General features: G+C 38.3%; 1 pseudogene; it reads left to right on the top strand.

The window, feature by feature from the left end:
- The first annotated feature begins 14485 nt into the window (after positions 1–14485).
- Positions 14486–25232, top strand: LOC148777227 (olfactory receptor 10AG1-like; annotated as a pseudogene).
- The last annotated feature ends 431 nt before the right edge of the window (positions 25233–25663 follow it).

Here is a 25663-nt window from a genome sequence, read left to right as displayed (position 1 = left end):
TCTATGATCATTGTTTTTAGTTTTTATAAGGTGGGAAGAGAGATTAAGTTAAAAATAGAGACGTAGCGACACATAGAAGAATATCATGTGAAAATGGAGAAACCGGGAGTGACACAGCCATGAAGCAATGCACGTCAAGGACCACTGAAAGCTGAAAGAGGCAAGGAGTGACTATCCCTTCAGAGCCTGTGGAGGAAAACCCTGCCAGCAATGTGATTTTGGACACTGGCTTTTAAAGATGTGAGAAAGTCAACTTTTGTTCCTTAAACCACTCAATTTGTGATAATTTGTTACAACAGATCTAGGAAAGTAATACACTGTGTAAGCAGTGTTTTTATTATGGTGTTTTTATTCTAATCATCTGGAATAAATTCTGTATCTTTTGGGAACAGTGATTTAAAAAAATATGTAGAATGGTGTTTCTTTTGTTTTTACTTTAAAAACTATATCAATGAAGCCTCATAAAAATATTTGCCCAAGAATGATGGTTAATTGTGTTTGTTCAACGATGTTTATTAAAAGCCTTTTTAATACTGGAAAAGACAACACTAGGAAAGGAAAGGGAAGCCGTTCTCATTTGGAACATAGCAGACATGGGCGCCCGTTTACCGTGTGATGCTTCACAGTCTCTCAAGACAATGTTTTAGAGCCACGCCAGTGAGGAAATCCCAAACTTTTCAGACATTCAATAAGTACATAAATATATGTATAAATGTAACTCTATTTTTGTAACACAAAGGGAGCTAGCATCCATATATTCACATATCATTTCACATGTGCATCTTTCCGGTTGGTGTGTATATATGTCAGCAATATCTGGATGTGTATTAGAAGAGAGGGTGGGCTTCTTTACAGTGACAGGAATTCAGATGTCTGACTTATTTATTTATTTATACTTTTTTGTAGTATAGATTTATTACAAAGAGAATAATATGCACATCACAAAAATAATAAATTTTATTCAGAAAATAAAAACTACATATGGAAGAAAATTACTTCTTTTCTTTTCTTCATTTTTTTTCTTATTGCCTCCCAACATTTTACAGAATATTTAGTAGCTAACAGAGAAATTTTAATACCAGTCAAATAATATTTGATATTTGAAAGAAATAACACATTTTTTATGTACTAAACAGAGCCAGAATATATAATGTTTGGTCATGTCTTTGAAAAAGGACAAAAATGACTTTAATAATAGTTAAAAACAGAGATAAATTTAAGATTATGATGCATATATATCATAGGATACATATGTACATAGACACTTTTACATATGTATAATATGTATTTTATATAATATAAACATATATATTTCAATATTCTTTGAATGGACTGATGCTGAAGCTCCAATACTTTAGCCACCTGATGCACCCAATGCTGGGAAAGATTGAGGGCAGAAGGAAAAGAGGGCATCAGAAGATGAGATAGCTGAATGGTATCACGGGTGCAATGGACATGAACTTAGGCAAACTCCGGAAGATGGTGAGGGACAGGGTGGCCTGGAGTGCTGCAGTCCATGGGGTTGTGAAGAGTGGGACATGACTGGAAGACTGAACAGCAATAACAAATATACATTTATATATAGCTATACTATATTGGGCTTTCCTGGTGGCTCAGAGGTTAAAGCGTATGCCTGCAATGCGGGAGATCTGGGTTCGATCCCTGGGTCAGGAAGATCTCCTGGAGAAGGAAATGGCAACCCACTCCAGTATTCTTGCCTGGAGAATCCCATGGACGGAGGAGTCTGGGAGACTACAGTCCACGGGGTCCCAAAGAGTCGGACATGACTAAGCGACTTGACTAACTAACTCTACTATATAAAATAAAATTACTATAGAAAGTAAAAATAAAAACTATTGATTTCACTCTTTTCACAGAAAGAACATTAAACACACACACACACAAACAAGAAGCACATCTCACTTCAGTGATAACACTGGTTCTTTTCAATTTTTCTATATTCCCAATGTCTGAGTGTTTCTCTTTGTAGTATTTCCCTTTTTTATGTGATTATCCTGGTGAGAAGCAACAACAATACTCTTATAATCAGAGTTGACCAGGCTCTAAAATTCCCATGTGTTTTTTCCCCAGTAACTTTTCCTTCCTGGAAATCTAGAACATTCATAAACCTTCACAGTCAGAAAAAATAAATTTTTTGCCTGCCCTACAAAGATACGTTTCATTTGTATTCTTGGGGACACAGAATACTTTGTCTTGACAGTTGTGGCCTGTGACTGCTATGTGGCCAACTATAACTTCCGCAACTTCCCCTACTTATAAACCAGGAGCTCTGTGTTCAGCTGATGACACTTGGCTCTTGGATCAGGGTTGTTACAGCCAGAATAAGGCAAACATGCCAGATTTCCCCTCTGTCATTTTTGGATCTAACTGCAAGCTGGGCTGTGGGACTGTTTTTCTGAATGAGACACTAGTCTTCTCTACAGCTGTACCATTAGTGAATCGTTTGTCATGACCCCTTTTCAGTTGACACTTGGTTCCTACAGTAAAATCACTTCTCCATCCTGTGTTGCCATCAGCAGCGGGATGAGCCAAAGATTTCTCCACCTGCTTAGTTCACATCATGCATGTGCACTAAGTCTCTTCGGTAGTGTCTGACTCTTTGCAACCCCATGAACTGTAGCCCAGCCAGCTCCTCTGTCCACGGGATTCTCCAGGTAAGAACACTGGAATGGGCTGCTATGCCCTTCTCCAGGGGATGTTGCCTACCCAGGGAACGAACCTGTGTCTCTTTATGTCTCCTGCATTGATAGGTAAGTTCTTTACCATTAGGGCCACGTAGGAAGTCCCATAGTTGTGCATTTATGTTGTGGACACAGAACCATTACATATTTATGACATGATTCCAACATTTTTATAGGAAAGATTTTTTTCTCCTTTCTGTACCGTGTTACCCTGATATTGAATCCCATGATATATACTCTGAGGAATGAGAATGTCACGACAACCTTGAGAAAATGACTGCCTTAATGTTTAACATCTTATCCACTGCTTTGAGCCAATGATCTTTTCCCCCACTTAGTTCTGCAGTTATCTTAATCAGACATTATTTGAAATTTTGCTTCCTTTATTAATATAAATTGATTATCCTCATGATCCTGCCATTTGATGCTTGACTTTCTGATATCAGGATTATCTCCCTAGTGTTTGTATTTATAAGAAATTATATTTTTTTGCTTATCTCATATTTAATGAACTAGTCTCTGTCAGCAAAAACTCACTGCTTATTTGATTTGTTGTTGTTCAGTTGGTAAGTCATGTCCGACTCTGTGTCTTCATGGACCGTAGCATGCCGCTCTCCTCAGTCTTCCACTGTCTCTCAGAATTTGCTCAGATTCATGTAAATTGAGTCAGTGACACTATTAATATCCAACCATTTCATCCTCCATTGTTTCCTCCTTTTTGCCTTCATCTTTACTAGCATCAGGGTCTTTTACATTGAGTTGGCTCTCTACATCAGGTGGCCAAAGTACTAAAACAATATAATATATTTTATCTATCAATTGGCCTCCCAATATTTTTATCCAAAATTCATAATGTATATTCTATTTTGTCTCCCTCTGTATTGCTATAACTTACTTAAAACCTAAAGATTTCAGCTAGCAAAGATTACTGCATATGGAAAGTTTTAGAGAATACTTGTTGAATGATTATAGAACATGCACACACTTGAATAAGCAAAAGTTAATACAACAGAAAATGTAGAAAAGATGGCCTTTTAATAAATTATATTAACTATTAATAATGGTGCAAAAAAAGAGAGCTTGACCCTCACTTCACAAAATTTATTTTAAAATGTAATCTCAGATAATTTGTAAATTTAAGAAAATACATAACAATGAATCTTCCAAGATAATGTTTATTAACTTCATGATGTTGGTTTGAGAAAAGTGTTTTTGATAAAATTATTAGTCATAATGTAAACATTAATCTGTTGCCCTTCCTGGACTAAGAAATACTGCTATTCAGAGTGAAACTTTTCAACATAAAATGTTTAAATACACTATACTTAAAGGAATGATCTAAATCAAAAGCATCAAAAATTCAGAAAAGAAATTGACAACAGACTTAAAGATGCATTTCAAAAGACAGAATAATCTAAATGCCCAGAAAAAATAAGAAAATAACTCATTAGCAACCAGTAAGAAGACTCTTGAGAGTCCCTTGTACAGCAAGGAGATCAAACCAGTCCATTCTAAGGGAGATCAATCCTGGGTGTTCATTGGAAGGACTGATGCTAAAGCTGAGACTGCAATACTCTGGCCACCTCATGCGACGAGTTGACTCACTGGAAAAGACTCTGATGCTGGGAAGGGTTGGGGGCGGGAGGAGAAGGGGACGACCGAGGATGAGATGGCTGGATGGCATCACCGACTCTGTGGTCTTGAGTATGAGTGAACTCTGGGAGTTGGTGATGGACAGGGAGGCCTGGTGTGCTATGATTCATGGGGTCACGGAGAGTCGGACACGACTGAGTGACTGAACTGAACTGAACTGAACTGAAATGGAAATCAAAACCAGATTAAAACCAAATGAAATCTGTGACACATTCATTACAAGGAGGAAATAAAAAGACTCACCCTATCACATACATAAAGGATGTAGAGCAATAAAAGCTCTCACCTGATGCTGGTGTGTGAATTGTACAGCATATTAGCACACAGCCTGCCTTCATCAAGAAAAGCTTACCCTTAGCCTGTACCAGAAGAAATATGTGCACATGTATGCCAAGGGACGCATCTGAGAATGCTCATTTTGCATCATTCATAATGTCAAATCTTTATCAAACTAGAATTGACTGTAATTGTGATAATTTCACATAGAGGAAAAACAAGGAGCTATAGAAATGAATAAAATGCAATTACATACAGCAAGGATTAAGCATATTTTTTAGCAAACCAAATCATAAACATACTGTGCATACCCTTTTTGTTAAGGTAAAAAGCAGTATTTAGAACACCATTTATCATACATATATACATAATTCCCCCCATTTCTTAAGTTTTATTTAATGAGCATATTCTATCATGGTAAAAAAGCATAATACTCTTTCTTACTTTTGGCTATGCTTCCATTTTTTTATGAAACTAATTTAGAAAAATGAATTACTTTTTATTATAAAAAAGTAGAAAGCAACAAAAATATGATTCAAGACTGGTGATGTTAGAGAATTGCTTTGAAAAATAAATCAATATCTTTATGAAAGGACATACTTAAAGCCAAGTTTAATTTTCCAACCTCTAAAACAATTAAAAACAAATAACTCTCATTTGTGGTTAAGAGGCACTGGGTCGCAATAACCCAGTCTACTTTCAAGCACTAGAAAGTTTTGATAAATTATAGAACATATTTTAAAGATATCATATAACTGTGGGAGAAAAAAGAATAGATGACAATATCGAAATCAAGGCTCAGTTCAGTTCAGTTCAGTCGCTCAGTTGTGTCCGACTCTCCGAGATCCCATGAATCACACACAGCACGCCAGGCCTCCCTGTCCATCACCAACTCCCGTAGTTCACTCAAACTCATCTCCACAGAGTCGGTGATGCCATCCAGCCATCTCATTCTCTGTCGTCCCCTTCTCCTCCCATCCCCAACCTTTCCCAGCATCAGAGTCTTTTCCAGTGGACTGATGCTAAAGCTGAAACTCCAATACTTTGGCCACCTCATGCGACGAGTTGACTCACTGGAAATCAAGGCTCATTAAGTCATAAAATAGTCACAATTTTTCAAGCACAAATTTGTTGCAATATCATGCTACTGCATAACTTAGTATGTGTGCATACTTACTGATTAATTCAGAGTGAGCACAATTGTGATATTGGTCAATTGGACATTCCTCTCCACACATACACAACGCATAGGAAAATGTCTCAGATTTTTTAACACTGTATCATTGTTCAGATTACAGTTTACTTATTATATTTTTTCTACAAATGAAGCTGTTGTCTGTATGTTGAAGGAATAATTTTCTTCTGTGAATTGTTAATTCATCTGTTTTGCCCATTTTTAAAATTTATACTTTGGACTTTTTCTCTGTATTAAAGAAGGAGCCAAGATCATTTTATTTGAAATCAGTTGTAACATTTTTTTCCATTATATTTGATACTTATGGGGCTTGCTACTTTTTAGCATCTAGAATCATTTATTTTTACACAGTTTTGTTTGTTTGTTTGTTTGACTGTGTGTGTGTCCTGCATTGTAAATTTTAATGAGTTAAACTTTCCTTACTCCAAAATTACAAAACCCATTTCTTAGAATACTGTAATCATTTCACTCTAAAATATACAAAATTGTGTATCATTTAGGGTTTATCTTCTTGTGGGATAGTTATCAAAAATACATATACTGTTTTTTTCTTTTTTTCCCCCCTCTAAGGCTGCCCAGTTGTCCGAATAACAGTTATTTTTAAATGCCCATGCTTTACCAATTTGGTAGGCTATTTTAGTCAGTGACAGATTTTCATGTATATGTGAGCCTTTTCTGGAATTTCTATTCTATTTCAGCAGAAGACTTCTTTATTTATGCATGATACTGCGCTGAGCTGTGTTTAGTCGCTCAGCTGTGTCGGATTCTTTATCAGATGCCATGGACAATAGCCCACCAGGCTCCTCTGTCCCTGGGATTTCTCAAGCAAGAATACTGGAGTGGATTACCATTTCCCACTCCCAGGGATCTTCCTGACCCAGGACTCAATCCTGCGTCCCTAGCCTCTCCTGCCTGGTAGGCAGAATCTTTACCACTGAGCCACATGAGAAGCCCAAACATAGTACTGCATTCTGCGAATCACGAGGTCTTGCAACTACTTCCCAACACTAGCTGTTTCTTGGATGAGCCCCTGCAGGAGCTCATCCTGGCTGGCCTCTCACTCCCCTCTGTTCTTTATCACATATTGTCCCCGTGATAAGCCTGACCCACCACCCACTACTCATGGGCCTTCTGTGATCTTTGCCGTGAGGCTCCTGATACTTTTTAATTAACCTTCCAAATCACTCCCACTGTCACATTACTATATGTGTTCCCTCTCTTGTAAATATTTTCTCTTCATAATCATAAACCTTAAGAAATCACTATTTGCTAAATAATTGGAACCGATATCCAATCTTTTAGGTCATGAGAAACTGGCTCTAAGCCAAGATTTTTAAACAATCTTTATATGTTGGAGAAATTTCTCCACATTTGAAGCATATAACTCACAAACTTTTTGCTTAGCATCTTTCTCATGATCTCAGCTGGACTTATTCCAGAGTCTCATTTTATTGCAACTAGAGTCTGAAAGTATTCACACCTTGAACATGTAAAATAAATTTGGAAAAAATTGGTGGTGGGCTGCAAAAGAGAGGAAAAATTTTCTCCTACTACAATTAACCTTGGGTTAAATTTTTAAATCCACCTCATGCGACGAGTTGACTCACTGGAAAAGAGTCTGATGCTAGGAGGGATTGGGGGTGGGAGGAGATGGGGACGACAGAGAATGAGATGGCTGGATAGCATCACCGACTTGATGAACATGAGTTTGAGTGAACTCCAGGAGTTGGTGATGGACAGAGAGGCCTGGTACTGTGGTTCATGGGGTCACAAAGAGTCAGACACGACTGAGCGACTGAACTGAACTGAACTGAATTCATTCATCAGCTAAATCTCAGGTTGCTGAAGAAATCATAAACCTTAATTAACCTAACACAGTAATTTTGCACATAAAAATATTTGCCATCAGAATATGTATTATAACTATTACATAGATCTGTCCTGTAACTAGGAATCAAGGAACATATCATAGAAAGGCTCTGCATAATGCATTCATAATAGTTAAGGTAAGAATTGGATGCATGTCTGTTTTGGATCGACCCCAATAATACTGTGTGAGTGTGTGTGCTCAGTCATGTATGACTCTCTAGTCTACCAGGCTTCTCTGTCCATGGAATTCTTCCAGCAAGGATTCTGGGGTGAGTTGCCATTTCCTACTCCAGGTGAATTTCCTGACCCAGGGATCAAACCTGTGTCTCTTGCATCTCCTGCATTGACCTCTTGCATCTCCTGCATTGGCAGGCCAATTTTTTAACAAGTGTACCACCTGAGGAGCCCACAAATAATATTACTTAGCACCCTGCTCACATCTAAGAAATAAAATGCACTGTGTCCTTTTCCCTGAAGAGGCTGAAGAAAAACGTTTTCTGAGTAGAGTGAGAGCTATCTGGGAAAATTAAAAAAAAAAATACAAGTCAGAAAATTCACAAAGTGATGATTTTAATTGGAAATTTAAATGTTCCAGGTGGCTGAGATCCCTTGGGTAGAGATAACTACTTTTAAAGAGCACTTTATGTTTAGAAATAACAGAATATTTAAAGGCCAGTTGAATAACTTTGATGAAACAAGGAATTTCACTTCAGTTCGGTTCAGTCGCTAAGTCATGTCCGACTCTGTGCGACCCCATGACTCACAGCATGCCAGGCCTCCCTGTCCATCATCAACTCCCAGAGTTCACTCAAACTCATGTCCATCAAGTCGGTGATGCCATCCAGCCATCTCATTCTCTGTCATCCCCATCTCCTCCCACCCCCAATCACTCCTAGCATCAGACATTTCCTCACAGGAACTTAAATATTCTGACCTCTAGTGAGAAAAATCAGCATCATCTCAAGAAAGAAAGGTAAATGTGAAGATAATTATATTAAGGTTTAATTCTTATTTTAAATTACTAATCTACACACTAAAACATGTGTAAATTATAAATTTTAACATGGCAGCAAATGTTTTGGTTCATTAAAGCAACTTATATATATTTCTTAATATATTAAATAAAATTTGCAATTTAATAATAAATAACGGTACTAAGTCACTTTGAAATGTCAAAAAATGTAATAATTAAAGACTAGGTATAGATGATATTAAAGAAAACTTCATTTGAGTCAACACATTGTAACAAAATTTATATATGTTTATTCAGTTTGATATTATAATAAGAGATTTAAAATGACATAACACATAAAATAAAGTTACAACCATTGGGGAATTCAAAGAACAATTATTTTGAAGAAAGAAAATTATAGAATTCAGGATTTATAAAATAATAAAGATAGCTTTAAATCAACATTGTTTTTAAATTATTTTCAAGGATTACATTGCGAATTTTTATCAGATATACAAATATACTTGAAATACACCATGTTGTACTCTTGAAAAATTCAAACTCAAATCTTACCTATTTCATGTCATACAAGTTTTGATCACCAAAATGTTGTATCTATACAATTAGAAACTGTATTTTATATAGCACTGGAAATAATTTTATTCAAGTCATGGGTGAAATTGCTCATACTAAATGTTTTTGTTCATAAAATGATAAAGATTAAAATTCTATTCTTTTGTATATTAATTTTTTCTTTCTTTTCAGATTGATAATTTTATTTTATTTTATTTTGTGTTTAGATGTAAATTTATTTTTTTTAATTTATTTTATTTAATTTTTTAAATTTACTTATTTTAATTGGAGGCTAATTACTTTACATTATTGTATAGGTTTTGCCATACATTGACATGAATCTGCACCGGGTGTACATCAGATTGACAATTTTAAAAGTGTCTGTTCCTTTTCTAAATTTCAGAATCAAATAATGAACACTATATTAAGTAAGAAAGCATTTTCTAGGTTCTATATTGTTCTCAAGTGTGAAAATAGTCTCAGTCCTTCGGTCCCAGATCATGTAATATCAGTGGGAAAATAAAAGGTAAATGAAAGGAATTGCAACACTATTTGCTACATATTCGTGTGTGTTCTCCCTATTAGTTCTACAGAGTAGAGGTGATAATATTATTGAAATTATTGGCAGAAAATTCTTGAAGAATTCACATCTAAGAGTCTGGGAGTTTTATATCACTATGATGATTGTTTTAATATCTTATTTCATTCCCTCATTAACTATGTTATACAAAGACAAGGTAAATTAGAGATCAGTTTTTCATAGTGGCAAAACAGAGAGTGAAATGTAGAAGAATAAAATTTAGTTTCTTTTTTTCTTTTTTTTTTTGACTTTATTTTTTCTTATTTATTTATTTTTAAGGAGTCAATTGTTTTAATAATATATATGGCAACAGATATTTTAAAATAATATTATACCAAAAATGAGATACTGATTTTTAGTAATATATTTTATACAATAGATATTGTCCAGGTGAAAAGCGTTGACTAACAGCCTTAACAAAAATCTTTTCATTAATTTTGGCCTTAAATGCCTCTCTCTGATTCTGAACAGCTTCAATATTATTAGTAAATGACTCAAAACAGTAACAATACTACAGCAGTATCTCACTTCTAAATGCTTCCTGTTGCCTTAAGAGTTTCCCCTATCATTTTCTTTCATTTTTCTCTCTCTTTTTTTTTTATTGGAGGCTAATTGTTTTACAATATTATATTGGTTGGTTTTGCCATACATTGACATGAGAATGGCATTGAAACATGTATGCTGTCATATATGAAACGAATCACCAGTTCAGGGTCGATGCGTGTTATAGGATGCTCGGGGGCTGGTGTGCGGGGATGACCTAGAGGGAGGATAAAGGGAGGAGGGAGGTGGGAGGGGGGTTCAGGAAGGGGAACTCATGTACACCCGGGGCGGATTCATGTCAATGTATGGTAAAATTTAGTTTATAATGACAAACATAATAGATAGCTTTTAAATAGACTTTCTATGAATGCCAAAACATCTTTAATTTGCTTTACATGTATCAAATGAATTAATTCATAAAACAATTATAACTGTTAATAAATTGTTAGTCAGTTTTGCAGCCGAAGGGAATGGCAAACCACTTCAATATACTTGCCTTGAGAACACCATGAACAGTATAAAAAGGAAAAATGATAGGATACTGAATGAGGAATTCCCCAGGTTGGTAGGTACGCAGTATACTACTGGAGATCAGTGGAGAAATAACTCCAGAAAGAATGAAGGGATGGAGCCAAAGCAAAACCAATACCCAGTTGTGGATGTGACTGGTGATAGAAGCAAGGTCCGATGCTGTAAAGAGCAATATTGCATAGGAACCTGGAATGTTAGGAAGTGCTCAAACAGGAGATGACAAGAGTGAACGTAGACATTCTAGGAATCAGTGAACTAAAATGGACTGGAATGAGTGAATTTCACTCAGATGACCATTATATCTACTACTGTGGGCAGGAATCCCTTAGAAGAAATGGAGTAGCCATAATGGTCAACAAAAGAGTCCGAAATGCAGTACTTGGATGCAATCTTAAAAAGGATAGAATGATTTCTGTTCGTTTCCAAGGCAAACCATTCAATATCACAGTAATCCAAGCCTATGCCCCAACCAGTAATGCTGAAGAAGCCGAAGTTGAATGGTTCTATGAAGACCTACAAGACCTTTTAGAACTAACACCCGAAAAAGATGTCCTTTCCATTATAGGGGACTGGAATGCAAAAGTAGGAAGTCAAGAAACACCTGGAGTAACAGGCAAATTTGGCTTTGGAGCACGAAAGGAAGCAGGGCAAAGGCTCATATAGTTTTGCCAAGAGGACGCCCTGGTCATATCAACACACTCTTCCAACAACACAAGAGAAGACTCTACACATGGACATCACCAGATGGTCAACACCGAAATCAGATTGTTTGTATTCTTTGCTGCCAAAGATGGAGAAGCTCTATACAGTTGGCAAAAACAAGACCAGGAGCTGACTGTGTCTAAGATCATGAACTCCTTATTGCCAAATTCAGACATAAATTGTAGAAAGTAGGGAAAACCACTAGACCATTCAGATATGACATAAATCAAATCCCTTATGATTATACAGTGGAAGTGAGAAATAGATTTAAGGGATTAGATCTGATAGATAGACTGAATGATGAACTATGGACAGAGGTTCATGACATTGTACAGGAGACAGGGACCAAGATCATCCCCATGGAAAGGAAATTCAAAAAAGCAAAATGACTGCCTGAGAAGGCCTTACAAATACCTGTGAAAAGAAGAGAAGCAAAAAGCAAAGGAGAAAAGGCAAGATATAAGCATCTGAGTGCAGAGTTCCAAAGAATAGAAAGGAGAGATAGGAAAGCCTTCCTCAGCGATCAAAGCAAAGAAATATAGGAAAACAACAGAATACGAAAAACAAGAGATCTCTTCAAGAAAATTAGAGATATCAAGGGAACATTTCATGCAAAGATGGGCTCGATAAAGGACAGAAATGGTATGGACCAAACAGAAGCAGATTTGATGCTTTTGAACTGTGGTGCTGGAGAAGACTCTTGAGAGTCCCTTGGACTACAGGGAGATCCAACCAGTCCATTCTAGAGGAGATCAATCCTGGGTGTTCATTGGAAGGACTGATGCTTAAGCTGAAACTCCAATACTTTGGCCACCTCATGCGACGAGTTGACTCACTGGAAAAGAGTCTGATGCTAGGAGGGATTGGGGGCGGGGGGAGATGGGGAAGACAGAGAATAAGATGGCTGGATGGCATCACCGACTCGATGGACATGAGTTTGAGTGAACTCCAGGAGTTGATGATGGACAGGGAGGCCTGGCATGCTGTGATTCATGGGGTCGCAAAGAGTCGGACACGACTGAACTGAACTGATCTACGGCACAGGAAGATTAAGCAGTTCGCATTGTCACAAAGCATGCAAGTGAAGCTATGATTCGATTGCAGGTCATCTTGTCAGGATTGTATTTTTTGTCCATGACACTATATTTAGACTGTGCTTGCATGGAAAAACTCAAAACATAAATGATGGGGAAATGAGAAGCAGGGTTGGGAATCATGTTGAGTCAAGTGATGCCTGGAGTGTAATATTTAATGAGGCAGTCCCTTTAACAATGGTGCAATGCAGAGTCAGCCCTGAAACTGAGTGCATGCTCTGAGGAGTCTCATTCCTTATTTAGCTCAGACTGTATTCTACTCCTGGCTCTGATGAAAGGGAAAAAAAATGCAAAAATGTAATCATCAACAAGTAACTCAATAACTCTACCAAAAACAATTTTTTCTAGGGAGTGTGTTACAACCCTGGCAACTAAAGATTTAAGAACATTATGTCATATTAATAATTATAGTTATAGGACCATAACTTAAACATATTAAAAGTGATAGGTAATTTTATCAACTATATCATATTTAATTATCTCAAATAAGAAAGCAAACAGAAAATTTAAACAATTACTTAATATAACAGATAATAAATAACCGAGTTAGGATTCAAACTTAAGTATGATTTAAAAAATAGGCACTGATTTGCAATCACAGAACCAATGTGCAAATGATCAATATATCCATCGTTGCTAAATCTCAGTATCCTAGTTCAAGAAAAGTGAGTTTAGAAACTGTTATCTGAATTATTATTATTATTTTTTGAGGAACAACAAAGACAACCGAGAAGCACACAAAACACAGGGTAAAGCATAATAGGAAGTATCTTACACAGCTAGTGGACACATTCCAGGTGACTTCTGTTTTCCCAGAGTGACCCTCTTAATTGCTTCTATCTGTATCTATTCCCACACACCTTTTCCAGAATAAACCCCTCTTATAGCCCCCACATACTATCTTACAGAAATATATGTATTTTATTCCCCTATGTACAATAAAATAAAATCTCTCATTTTTTTGTAAACTGCCTAATAATGTGAATTGTATATAAGAACATGTATGATCAAGATCATCAAGTGATGGGAAGGAAATGAAGCATTGAAATATGTAGCTGAAAATATATAAGGAAGGTAATTTCTGTTATATTAATAGTTCTACTGAAGAATGTAAAGGAAAGTTATAGAGATATACAGTAAATTTGCCAAAAAAATGTAAATATTTAAGGGAATTCCCTAGAAGTCCAAAGATTAGGACTCTGTACTTTCACTTCAGTCTCTGGTTGGGGTACTAAGATCCCATAAGCCATGAGACACGGCCACAAAATAATGTAAGTATTTAAAACTGGGATCACGTAGCAACACTGTGGGTCTATCTTCAATGATTATCAGTTTGTCCAATGCCTATGCTGATCAGGGCATTTGGGGTTTCCCTGGTGGCTCAGTTGATAATCCACCTGCACTGTGGGAGACCTGGGTTTGATCCCTGGGTGGGGAAGATCCTCTGGAGAGGGAAATGACAACCCACTCCACTATTCTTGCCTAGGAAATCCTATGGGCGGTGAAGCCTGGTGGGCTACAGTTCATGGGATCAGAGAGTCAGACACAACTGAATGACTAACACTTAAACTTTTTTGAATTTGGACTGTATTCGAAAAGAATGCCCTAAAAGATATTTCAAGGGAGAGTTTATGGTGATAACACATGGATTATAAACTGAGAAAGGAGAAATGCATATATAATAAAATTCTTAAATTAGAAACAATTGCATTGATCTTGGAAATCAATCTGGATATCCTGATACAATTTATAAAACAGGCACTGATTCCTGATGGAAAAATATAAAGCAGGTTATACATTTCCGCCTTTTCACAGATGGAACACCAAAAAAAAGCACCAGAAGGTAATCTCACTAAACTGATGGAGTTTGTTCTCTTGGACTTTGCTGATGTTCCTCATCTCCAGACGTTTTTATCTGGACTGTTCTTACTCATCTATATAATTATCTTGATGGGCAATGGCATCATATTTCTGATAACAAAACTAGACCCTGGTCTCCAGACCCCCATGTATTTTTTCCTTGGCAACTTTTCCCTTTTGGAAATCTGCTGTGTGTCTATTACACTCCCCAGAATGCTCGTTAGTCTTTGGACACAAAGAAGAACAGATTGTTTAGTTGCTTGTGCCACACAACCGTGCTTCATTCTTATACTTGGAGCCACCGATGCTTCCATCTGGCTGTGATGACCTATGACCACTACGTGGCCATTTGTAGCCCTCTGCACTATCCTCTAATCATGAGCTACAAGGTGTGTGGCTGGCATGTGAGGCTGGTGGCCAGACAGGCCAGGTTTTCTCTCTGCCCTTTTGTGGTTCTAACCCTGTCAACCACATCTTCTGTGACATCCTTCCCATACTCAGGCTGGCCTGTGGGGACACTTTTCTGAGTGAAATGTTAGTCTTCACAGTTGCTGCACTGTTTTGGTTCCTTTTCTGTTGATACTTGTCTCCTATGGCAAAATCATCTCCACAATCCTTAAATTGCCATCAGCCACAAGTTGGGGCAAAGCTTTCTCCACCTGCTCATCTCATCTTATGGTTGTGGTGTTGTTCTTCAGATCAGGCCTTGTCACATATTTAAGACCCAAATCCCCAGGCTTACCAGTAACTGACAAAGTGCTTTCTCACGTCTACGCCTGTGTTTAAACCCATGATATACAGTCTAAGGAACAAGGATGTCATGATGACACTGAGACAATGGCCATGCAAATACCTTAGTTCATTCACTGAAATAATAAGTTGTATTTCAGAACTTGATTTCTTATATATTTGTTATAAATTTTCAATATTTATCTTAAGCTCAATTTATCTGTCTATAAAGTGTTAGTTAGTACCAAAATAAAAATTACTTGTAACACTGAGAGACCTTTCTTTCTCCAGTTATATAGTTCTGTATGGGTCAACAAATAACAAATAATTCACTTGGGAATTCTATAACCTTATTGTGAAATGTTCTATTGTAGTAAGACCTTTAGACAAGAATTGCTATAATAGGCCCAGTTGTATTCAGTTCAGTTCAGTTCAGTTCAGTTCAGTCGCTCAGTCGTGTCCAACTCTTTGCAACCCAATGAATCACAGCACGCCAGGCCTCCCTGTCCATCACCAACTCCCGGAGTTCACTCAAACTCATGTCCACAGAGTCGGTGATGCCCTCCAGCCATCTCATTCTCTGTCGTCCCCTTCTCCTCCCGCCCCCAACCCCTCCCAGCATCAGAGCCTTTTCCAGTGAGACAACTCGACGCATGAGGTGGCCAAAGTATTAGAGTTTTAGCTTCAGCATCAGTCCTTCCAATGAACACCCAGGATTGATCTCCTTTAGAATGAACTGGTTGGATCTCCTTGCAGTCCAAGGGACTCTCCAGAGTCTTCTCCAGCACCACAGTTCAAAAGCATCAATTCTTCGGCAAACAGCTTTCTTCACAGTCCAACTCTCACATCCATACATGACCACAGGAAAAACCATAGCCTTGACTAGATGGACCTTGGGTGGCAAAGAAATGTCTCTGCTTTTTAATATGCTATCTAGGTTGAGCATAACTTTCCTTCCAAGGAGTAAGCGTCTTTTAATTTCATGGATGTAATCAGCATCTGCAGTGATTTTGGAGCCCAAAAAAATAAAGTCTGACACTGTTTCCACTGTTTTCCCATCTATTTCCCATGAAGGGATGGCACCAGATGCCATGATCTTTGTTTTCTGAATGTTGAGCTTCAAGCCAAACTTTTCACTCTCCTCTTTCACTTTCATCAAGAGGCCTTTGAGTTCCTCTTCACTTTCTGCATAAGGGTGGTGTCATCTGCATATCTGAGATTATTGATATTTCTCCCAGCAATCTTGATTCCAGCTTGTGCTTCTTCCAGACCCAGCATTCCTCATGATAAGCAGGGTGACAATGTACAACCTTGATGAACTGCTTTTCCTATTTGGAACCAGTCTGTTGTTCCATGTCAAGTTCTAACTGTTGCTTCCTGACCTGCATACAGGTTTCTGAAGAGACAGGTCAGGTGGTCTGGGATTCCCATCTCTTTCAGAGTTTTCCACAATTTATTGTGATCCACACAGTCAAAGGCTTTGGCATAATCAATGAAGCAGAAATATATGTTTTTCTGGAACTCTCTTGCTTTCTCCATGTTCCAGCGGATGTTGGCAATTTGATCTCTGGTGCCTCTGCCTGTTCTAAAACCTGCTTGAACATCTGGAAGTTCATGGTTCACATATTGCTGAAGCCTGGCTTGGAGAATTTTGAGCATGACTTTACTAGCGTGTGAGATGAAAAGAAATGCAAAAAAGTAAAATGGCTGTTTGAGGAGGCCTTACAAATAGCTGTGAAAAAAAGAGAAGTGAAAAGCAAAGGAGAAAAGGAAAGATATAAGCATCTGAATGCAGAGTTCCAAAGGATAGAAAGGAGAGATAAGAAAGCCTTCCTCGGTGATTGGTGCAAAGAAATAGAGGAAAACAACATAATAGGAAAAACAAGAGATCTCTTCAAGAAAATTAGAGATGCCAAGGGAACATTTCATGCAAAGATGGGCTCGATAAAGACAGAAATGGTATGGACCTAACAGAAGCAGATGATATTAGGAAGAGGTGGCAAGAATACACAGAAGAACTGTACAAAAAGATCTTCAAGACCAAGATAATCCCAATGGCATGATCGCTCACCTAGAGCCAGACATCATGGAATGTAAAGTCAAGTGGGCCTTAGAGAGCATCACTACAAACAAAGCTAGAATTCCAGTTGAGCAATTTCAAATCCTGAAAAATGATGCTGTGAAAGTGCTGCACTCAATATGCCAGCAAATTTGGAAAACTCAGCAGTGGCCACAGGACTGGAAAATGTCAGTCTTCATTCCAATCCCAAAGAAAGTCAATGCCAAAGAAAGATCAAACTACCGCACAATTGCATTCATCTCACACGCTAGTAAAGTCATGCTCAAATAAATATCTTTATTACCAAGATAATCTTTTGTTACTACTTTTCATTGTGCCATTTCCAGAACAAGTCACTTATAATTCTGAGAAACTAAGCACACACAGTTTTATTATTTAGAAACACAAAAACAGATATTTATTTATGTAGGCCTACATGCTTGTCTGTGTGTGTGTGTGTTTACTTTAGGAGAATATCACTCTTGTGGACTGAAGCCAACTGACAACGAAGGATGAGAAGGTCAATAATATGTGCAAAATCTTTCCAAGATTAATAGCCTGATTCAGGGAAAGTGAAAAGTGAATATGTCTTCATTGTGCATCTGGATTGTATTAATAGCTATGGATTGCTTGCTGGAAAAGAATATTCAGGGAATAATGGTAGGCATCTTCTCTTTCTTTCCTTCTTTTAAAGATATCTGCATATTTATATTTATATAAGTATCATACGTATAATTGTTTCTTGGAATAGTGTTTTGCTATATGTAACCTTTATATTGATAACTATTTCTTTAGCTGTGACATGAAAGCATATAAGCTTATTTCACTATCTTATAATTAGTACAGAGAATATATATAATAGAATAATAGAACTGGAAGATAAAGAGAAGGTGAACAGATGGTCTAAGGGAAGAGTTGGAAAAAATATAAATTATGAAACAAACTTTTAGAGAGATGTTAAAATTTCAAAAAGTAAGATGATTGAGCTTTGCCATAATAAGCTTTACACACAAAAGATATACATATTTATATATGTACATTTATATTTTGTGTTTAAAGCATTTAGATAGATGATAGATACATAGATAAAAAGAGTTTGTGTATGTGCATGTAATAACACAGATGCGAACTTCCCTAGGTGGATTCATTGAAGTAATTATATTTGGAATGATTAAGGTTGTCATATATGGCCTTCCCCAGTGGCTCAGTTGTAAAAAATCTGCCTGAAGTGCAGGAACTGTAGGAGACGTGGGTTTGATCCCTGGATTGGGAAGATATTTTGGAGAAGGGCATGGCAACCCATTCCAGTATTCTTACCAGGAGGAGGACCCTAGCTGGCTACAGACCACAGGGTGACACAATCAGACACAACTGAAGTGACTTAGCATGCACACACAAGGTTGTCACATATATATATTGCTGTTGCTATTCAGTCGCTCAGTTGTGTCCGACTCTTTGTGAGCCCATGGACTGCAGCACGCCAGTTTTCCCTGTCTTTCACCATCTCCCGGAGCTTGTTCAAACTCATGTCTATAGAATTGGTGATGCCATCCAACCATCTTGTCCTCTGTCATCCCCTTCTCCTCGTCCCCTCAATCTTTGCCAGCATCAGGGTCTTTTCTAATAAGTCAGCTCTTCGCATCAGGTGGCCAAAGTATTTTAGCTTTAGCTTCAGCATCAGTCCCTGCAATGAATAATCAGGATTGATTTCTTTTAGGATTGACTGGTTTGATCTTCTTGCAGTCCAAGGGACTCTCAAGAGTCTTCTCCAACACCACAACTTAAAAGCATCAATTCTCCGGCACTCAGCCTTCCTTATAAAATGTGTCTTTGAGGATCATTATTCTGTGACAGCCAACATACTTGAAAAAACAGAGAATCAATTAATAACTGCCTCATATATTGCATTTCCATACTGAAAGTATGTGTAAACATTAGCAAACTACTGGATATCTTCAGTTCAGTTCAGTTAAGTCGCTCAGTCATGTCTGACTCTCTGCGACCCCATGAATCATAGCACGCCAGGCCTCCCTGTCCATCACCAACTCCCAGAGTTCACTCAAACTCATGTCCATCAAATCGGTGATGCCATCCAGCCATCTCATTCTCTGTCATCCCCTTCTCTTCCCGCCCCCAACCTTTCCCAGCATCAGAGTCTTTTCCAGTGAGTCAACGCATCGCATGAGGTGGCCAAAGTATTGGAGTTTCAGCTTCAGCATCAGTCCTTCCAATGAACACCCAGGACTGATCCCCTTTAGAATGGACTGGTTGGATCTCCTTGCAGTCCAAGGGACTCTCAAGAGTCTCCTCCAGCACCACAGTTCAAAAGCATCAATTCTTCAGGGATCAGCTTTCTTCACAGTCCAACTCTCACATCCATACATGACCACGGGAAAAACCATAGCCTTGACTAGACAGACTTTGGTTTGCAAAGTAATGTCTCTGCTTTTTAATATACTATCTAGGTTGGTCATAACTTTCCTATCTTAGATCAAATAAAAAGAGAAAGAGGCTTGAGATAATCTCTGTCCTTTTCTTTCAAGTGAGGTCTCATTTAGAATTGTAAATAAAATAAAATGACCAACAAAAAGCTGTCTACTCTTTTTCAGTGGGATAAAGAATGATAGATGACAATGAAAAACATATTAGGAAAAAATAGTTAATGAATTAAAGAATGTTTCTAGAATCTTGAAAATGAAGTGATGAGAATCAAGAAAGGAAAGGAGATAGAAGAATATGTGTTCTATAGAAATTCAGTGCAAAATTAAATATTCCATGTCAGCAAATAGTGGCGGGTGCTGTAAACGAAGGATAAGAGCATCTATTTCTTCATGCATGCATATCATGAGACACTAATGCAGAATGAACTCTGCCTGAAGGTTTAAGAGGGCAGGGAAGTGCGAACATTGTTGTAAGAGAATTTGTATTAATAATATTGTTAAAAATAATTTCAAAATTTAAATGAGTAGCCTTTATTCTATGGAAAACTAGAGGTTGGCAAATGCTTCCTTCTCCAAGATTTTTAAAATTTGCAAAAGACTCCTTGAATCCAAGATATTGTGTTCATTGCTTTGACATAATTAATGGTAGTAGGTGTTGTTGCTATTTTATAGACAGAGAAATTGATACAAAAAGAACAGTTGAGATACTTTAGAATGCACAGATTATAATAAATTCAAAACAAAAATCAGTTATATTAATTATAGGACTGATACTGCTTCATTTCATTACAATTTGCTTATCTAAGAGTTAAGGGAAAGGATTACTATTGTTGTTCAGTCTCAAAGTCATGTCCAACTGTTTGTGACCCTATGGACTATAGTGTGGCAGGCTCCTCTGTCCTCCACTGTCTCCCAGAGTTTGTTCAAGTTCATGCCCATTGAGCCCATGATGCTATCTAATTATCTCATCCTCTGCCACTTCCTTTTCCTATTAGCCTTCAATCTTTCCCAGCATCAGGGTCTTTTCCAATGAGTTGGTTCTTTGCATCAGGTGGCCAGTATTGGAGCTTCAAATTTGGCATCAGTCCTTCCGATGAATATTCAGGGTTGATTTCCTTTAGGACTGACTGGTTTGACCTAATTTCATCCAAGAGACTTCTTTAGTGTCACAGTTTGAAAGGGAAAGAATAGCAATCCCATAACTATTATATCAGAGAAGGCAATGTCACTCCACTCCAATACTCTTGCCTGGAAAATCCCATGGATGGAGGAGCCTGGTAGGCTGCAGTCCATGGGGTCGCTAAGAGTTGGATACGACTGAGCGACTTCACTTTCACTTTTCACTTGCATGCATTGGAGAAGGAAATGGCAACCCACTCCAGTGTTCTTGCCTGGAGAATCCCAGGGACGGGGTAGCCTGGTGGGCTGCCGTCTATGGGGTCGCACAGAGTTGGACACGACTGAAGCGACTTAGCAGCAGCAGCAACTATTATATCTTCACTTTCTTTATCACCATCAGTAATGTATTTAATTTTTGACACATACAAAAAATAGATGAAGTAGGTTAAGATATTTACACTCACGTGTGCATACTCAATCACTCTGTCACGTCTGACGCCTGCTAACTCATGGACTATATAGCCCCCTAGGCTACTCTGTCCATGGAATTTTTCATGCAAGAATATTGCAGTGAGTTGTCATTTATTTCTCCAGGAGATTTCCCAACCCAGGAATCGAACCTGTATCTCCTTCATTGGCAGGCAAATTCTATACCAATGAAACACCTAGGAATCCTCACAAGCCCTAGAAAAATAAAAATCCAAATTTATAAATCAAATGTTATAATTAAACTGTTAACTCTTTTAAAGAGAAATTAATCTGAATGAAGAAAATCTACAAAAGAAATTAAACCTATAAAGTGACATTATCATTAGATAAATAAGTGATGTTGTCTACAAGTATTAGTAATAACTTTTGGTTATAGAGACTGAGTATCCCTTGAGTTACACATTCGAAAGACAGAAGCAGCTGTACAGTGAAGTGGTGATATATTCTCTCTTTTTTCTTTTCGGTTAGGATATTTATGATGGAATAATTCTTGATTTTATCTGTACCCTCTGGTTAATTTCATATACATTGCTGAAAGATCAACTGGTAAAGGTATAAAGATAACTAACCTTTTTTAATAAATAAAAAAAAGGTTAGGTATATTTATGCTAATTTAAATATAGCTTATAGGGAGGCAGTGTTAGGCATTTTTTATGTATATATTACTATTTGTGATATTAAGTAATTGTGTGTGAATCTTTGCTTGGAAAGTGAAAGTTGCTCAGTCGTGACGGATTCTTTGCAACCCCAGAGACTATACAGTCCATCGAATTCTTAAGGCCAGAATACTGGAATGGGTTGCCTTTCCCTTCATCAGGGGATGTTCCCAACGCAGGGATCGAACCCAGGTCTCCCGCATTGTGGGCAGATTCTTTATCAGCTGAGCCATAAGGGAAGCCCAAGAATACTGGAGTGGGTAGTCTATCCCTTCTCCAGGGTATCTTCCTGACCCTGGAATTGAAATGGGGTCTCCTGCATTGTAGGTGGATTCTTTAACATCTGAGGTATCAGGGAAGCTCTGAATTTTCATCTAAATTACTAATCTGTTCCTTGATATTAAGTGTAAAAAAAGAATTCATACATAGATTTTCTTTTTCATTGCAACTTTGTTAATTAAGTAAGCTCTAGCAAAGATTCTATGGAGAAGGAAATGGCAGCCCACTCCAGTGTTCTTGCCTGGAGAATCCCAGGGACGGGGGAGCCTGGTGGGCTGCCGTCAATGGGGTCACAAAGGGTCGGACACAACTGAAGTGACTTAGCAGCAAAGATTCTAAGTAGGAAATACATTTTGGAAATTGTTATGAAGCACAGTAATGAAAGCAGTATGACAGCACTGTCAGATGTTTGATATTCAATTTTTATCACTCTTGGAAGAAGTGGGAAGAAAAGATCCAGATATACAGCTCCCTCTGATTACACATGGAACAATTTTCTTAATTTATACTGAGAAAGTGAATGCAATAAAAGGTTTTCATTCTATTTTAAAATTACTGTTCATAAATATATGACTTTTAATTTAGTCTTGTGTTCATTCTGCATCACATATCTAATAAAAAATCTCCCATGAAAAATGAATGTGTCACAAATACAAATGGCAGTACCAGAATATTTGTAAATAATTTACCAGTTATCAAGGCAAAGTATATTTTTTCTACACATTTTAAGCAAAATTCTAGCGGTTTACTTATCTGAAAGTGTTCAGTTCAGTTCACTCACTCAGTTGTGTCCGACTCTTTGCTACCCCATGAATCACAGCATGCCAGGCCTCCCTGTCCATCACCAACTCCCAGAGTTCACTCAAACTCACCTCCATCGAGTCGAAGATGCCATCCAGCCATCTCATTCTCTCTTGTCCCCTTCTCCTCCTGCCCCCAATCCCTCCCAGCATCAGAGTCTTTTCCAGTGAGTCAACGCATCGCATGAGGTGGCCAAAGTATTGGAGTTTCAGCTTTAGCATCAGTCCTTCCAATGAACACCCAGGATTGATCTCCTTTAGAATGGACTGGTTGGATCTCCTTGCAGTCCAAGGGACTCTCAAGAGTCTTCTCCAACACCACAGTTCAAAGGCATCAATTCTTCGGCGATTAGCTTTCTTCACAGTCCAAATCTCACATCCATACATGACCACGGGAAAAACCATAGCCTTGACTAGACAGACCTTGGTTTGCAAAGTAATGTCTCTGCTTTTTAATATGCTGTCTAGGTTGGTCATAACTTTCCTTCCAAGGAGTAAGCGTCTTTTAATTCCATGGCTTCAATCAGCATCCGCAGTGATTTTGGAGCCCCCCAAAATAAAGTCTGACACTGCTTCCACTGTTTCCCCATCTATTTCCCATGAAGTGATTGGATCAGACGCCACGATCTTAGTTTTCTGAAGTGTTATAGTTGGGTAAATTTAAAATAGCTATGAAAAAGTAGATTTGTATTAAAGAATAAAACACAATTAATAAATTTTCTTATTTAAAATATAGTCAAAATGACTTCAGGCAGAAAACCCAAAATAGTAATAATTGTAAATGACAACATAATAATTAGGAATACTTAACACTAAGGTCCGTCTAGTCAAGGCTATGGTTTTTCCCGTGGTCATGTATGGATGTGAGAGTTGGACTGTGAAGAAAGCTGATCCCCGAAGAATTGATGCTTTTGAACTGTGGTGCTGGAGAAGACTCTGGAGAGTCCCTTGGACTGCAAGGAGATCCAACCAGTCTATTCTTAAGGAGATCAATCCTGGGTGTTCATTGGAAGGACTGATGCTGAAGCTGAAACTCCAATACTTTGGCCACCTCATGCGACGAGTTGTCTCACTGGAAAAGACTCTGATGCTAGGAAAGGTTGGGGGCAGGAGGAGAAGGGGACGACAGAGAATGAGATGGCTGGATGGCATCACCGACTCGATGGACATGAGTTTGAGTGAACTCCGGGAGTTGGTGATGGCCAGGGAGGCCTGGCGTGCTGTGATTCATGGGGTCACGGAGAGTCGGACACGACTGAGCGACTGAACTGAACTGAACTGAACACTGTCAGTGAACATGGGAAGAGTGAAATTAAACTATATTTCTGTGAGCCCTCTGAGACAAATATTGAAAAGTGACCTTTCACATCTTTGCAGTGTTTTCTTAAGTAAAAGTTTTTTCAAAACTGCAATCACATCCTTATTCCTAAGACTGTATATCAAGGTGTTAAACACTGGCGTCACAACAGTGTAGGAAACAGAGAACATTTTGTCGGTTCCTGCGGAATGATTTGATTTGGGGCATAAATAGGTAATAGTCACGGAACCAGAGAATAAAAGCACAACGGTGAGATGGGAAGAGCAGGTGGAGAAGGCTTTGGACCAGCCTGTGGCTGAGCGCAGCTTTCAGACGGCAGAAATGATTTTGACATCAAAGCCCAGTATCAGGAGGAAAGGAATCGTGGCAAACAGCACAGCAACCGAGAGACACACATTTCATTAAGTGCAGTGTCCCCACAGGCCACGGTGATCAATGGGGAATGTCACAGAAGAAGCGGTCGATCTGGTGTGAAGCACAGAAGAGCAGTAAGTACACCCGGCATGTCTGTGCTGTCAAGACTGGATTTCCCGCGCCCAGGCGCCAGCAGCCGACTGCAGGCCCGTCCTGTGGGTTGTGAGGGAAGGGCGTGCAGAGGCTGCACGTGGATGCTCAGGGCCCAGGCCTCAACCCCAGGAGGAGCGCCCCCGGGGCTCCCGGAGCAAGGAAGAGGCGCCTCTGATGGCTCAGAGGCTGCACATGGACGCACAGGGCACAGACCTCACTCCCAGGAGGAGCGCCCCCGGGGCTCCCGGAGCAAGGAAGAAGCGCGTCTGATGGCACAGCTCAACGAAGAAACACTTCTGTCCTGAGTCCAAAGGGTCACTAGAATCCTAGGGAAAGTGACAGATACGTAACCGATTTCGAGTGACGAGAAATTTGCAAGGAAAATATACAGGGGTGTCTGGAGCACAGCGTCTACCGTCGTGATTATTCTGTAAAGATGAATATGTAGATGAGAAAGAAAATTCCAAATACAAATCCCTGGAGGTTTGGAAGATCCAAAAATCCCAGGAGAGCAAATGCCATGACTGGAGAGAAATTGCCTTCTACTGTTTGGTCTCCTGAAAGCACCTGCTATATATATATATATATATATATATATAATCAATGTAAAGTCCTCTATCTCTCTGAGTTGCAGTTTCCCAAGTGATGAAATGTGTACACTGCACTTTTAAAACTCATTAATTTGAGTTCTAAAAAAGCACCTAAACTTGATATTAAGCCGTAGTTTAAAGAAATT

The sequence above is a fragment of the Moschus berezovskii genome, chromosome 7 (assembly GCF_049115385.1).
Source record: "Moschus berezovskii isolate FMDL1 chromosome 7, NW_MosBer_1.0, whole genome shotgun sequence".
NCBI lineage: Eukaryota > Metazoa > Chordata > Mammalia > Artiodactyla > Moschidae > Moschus > Moschus berezovskii.
This window is presented reverse-complemented; position numbering and strand designations above follow the sequence as displayed.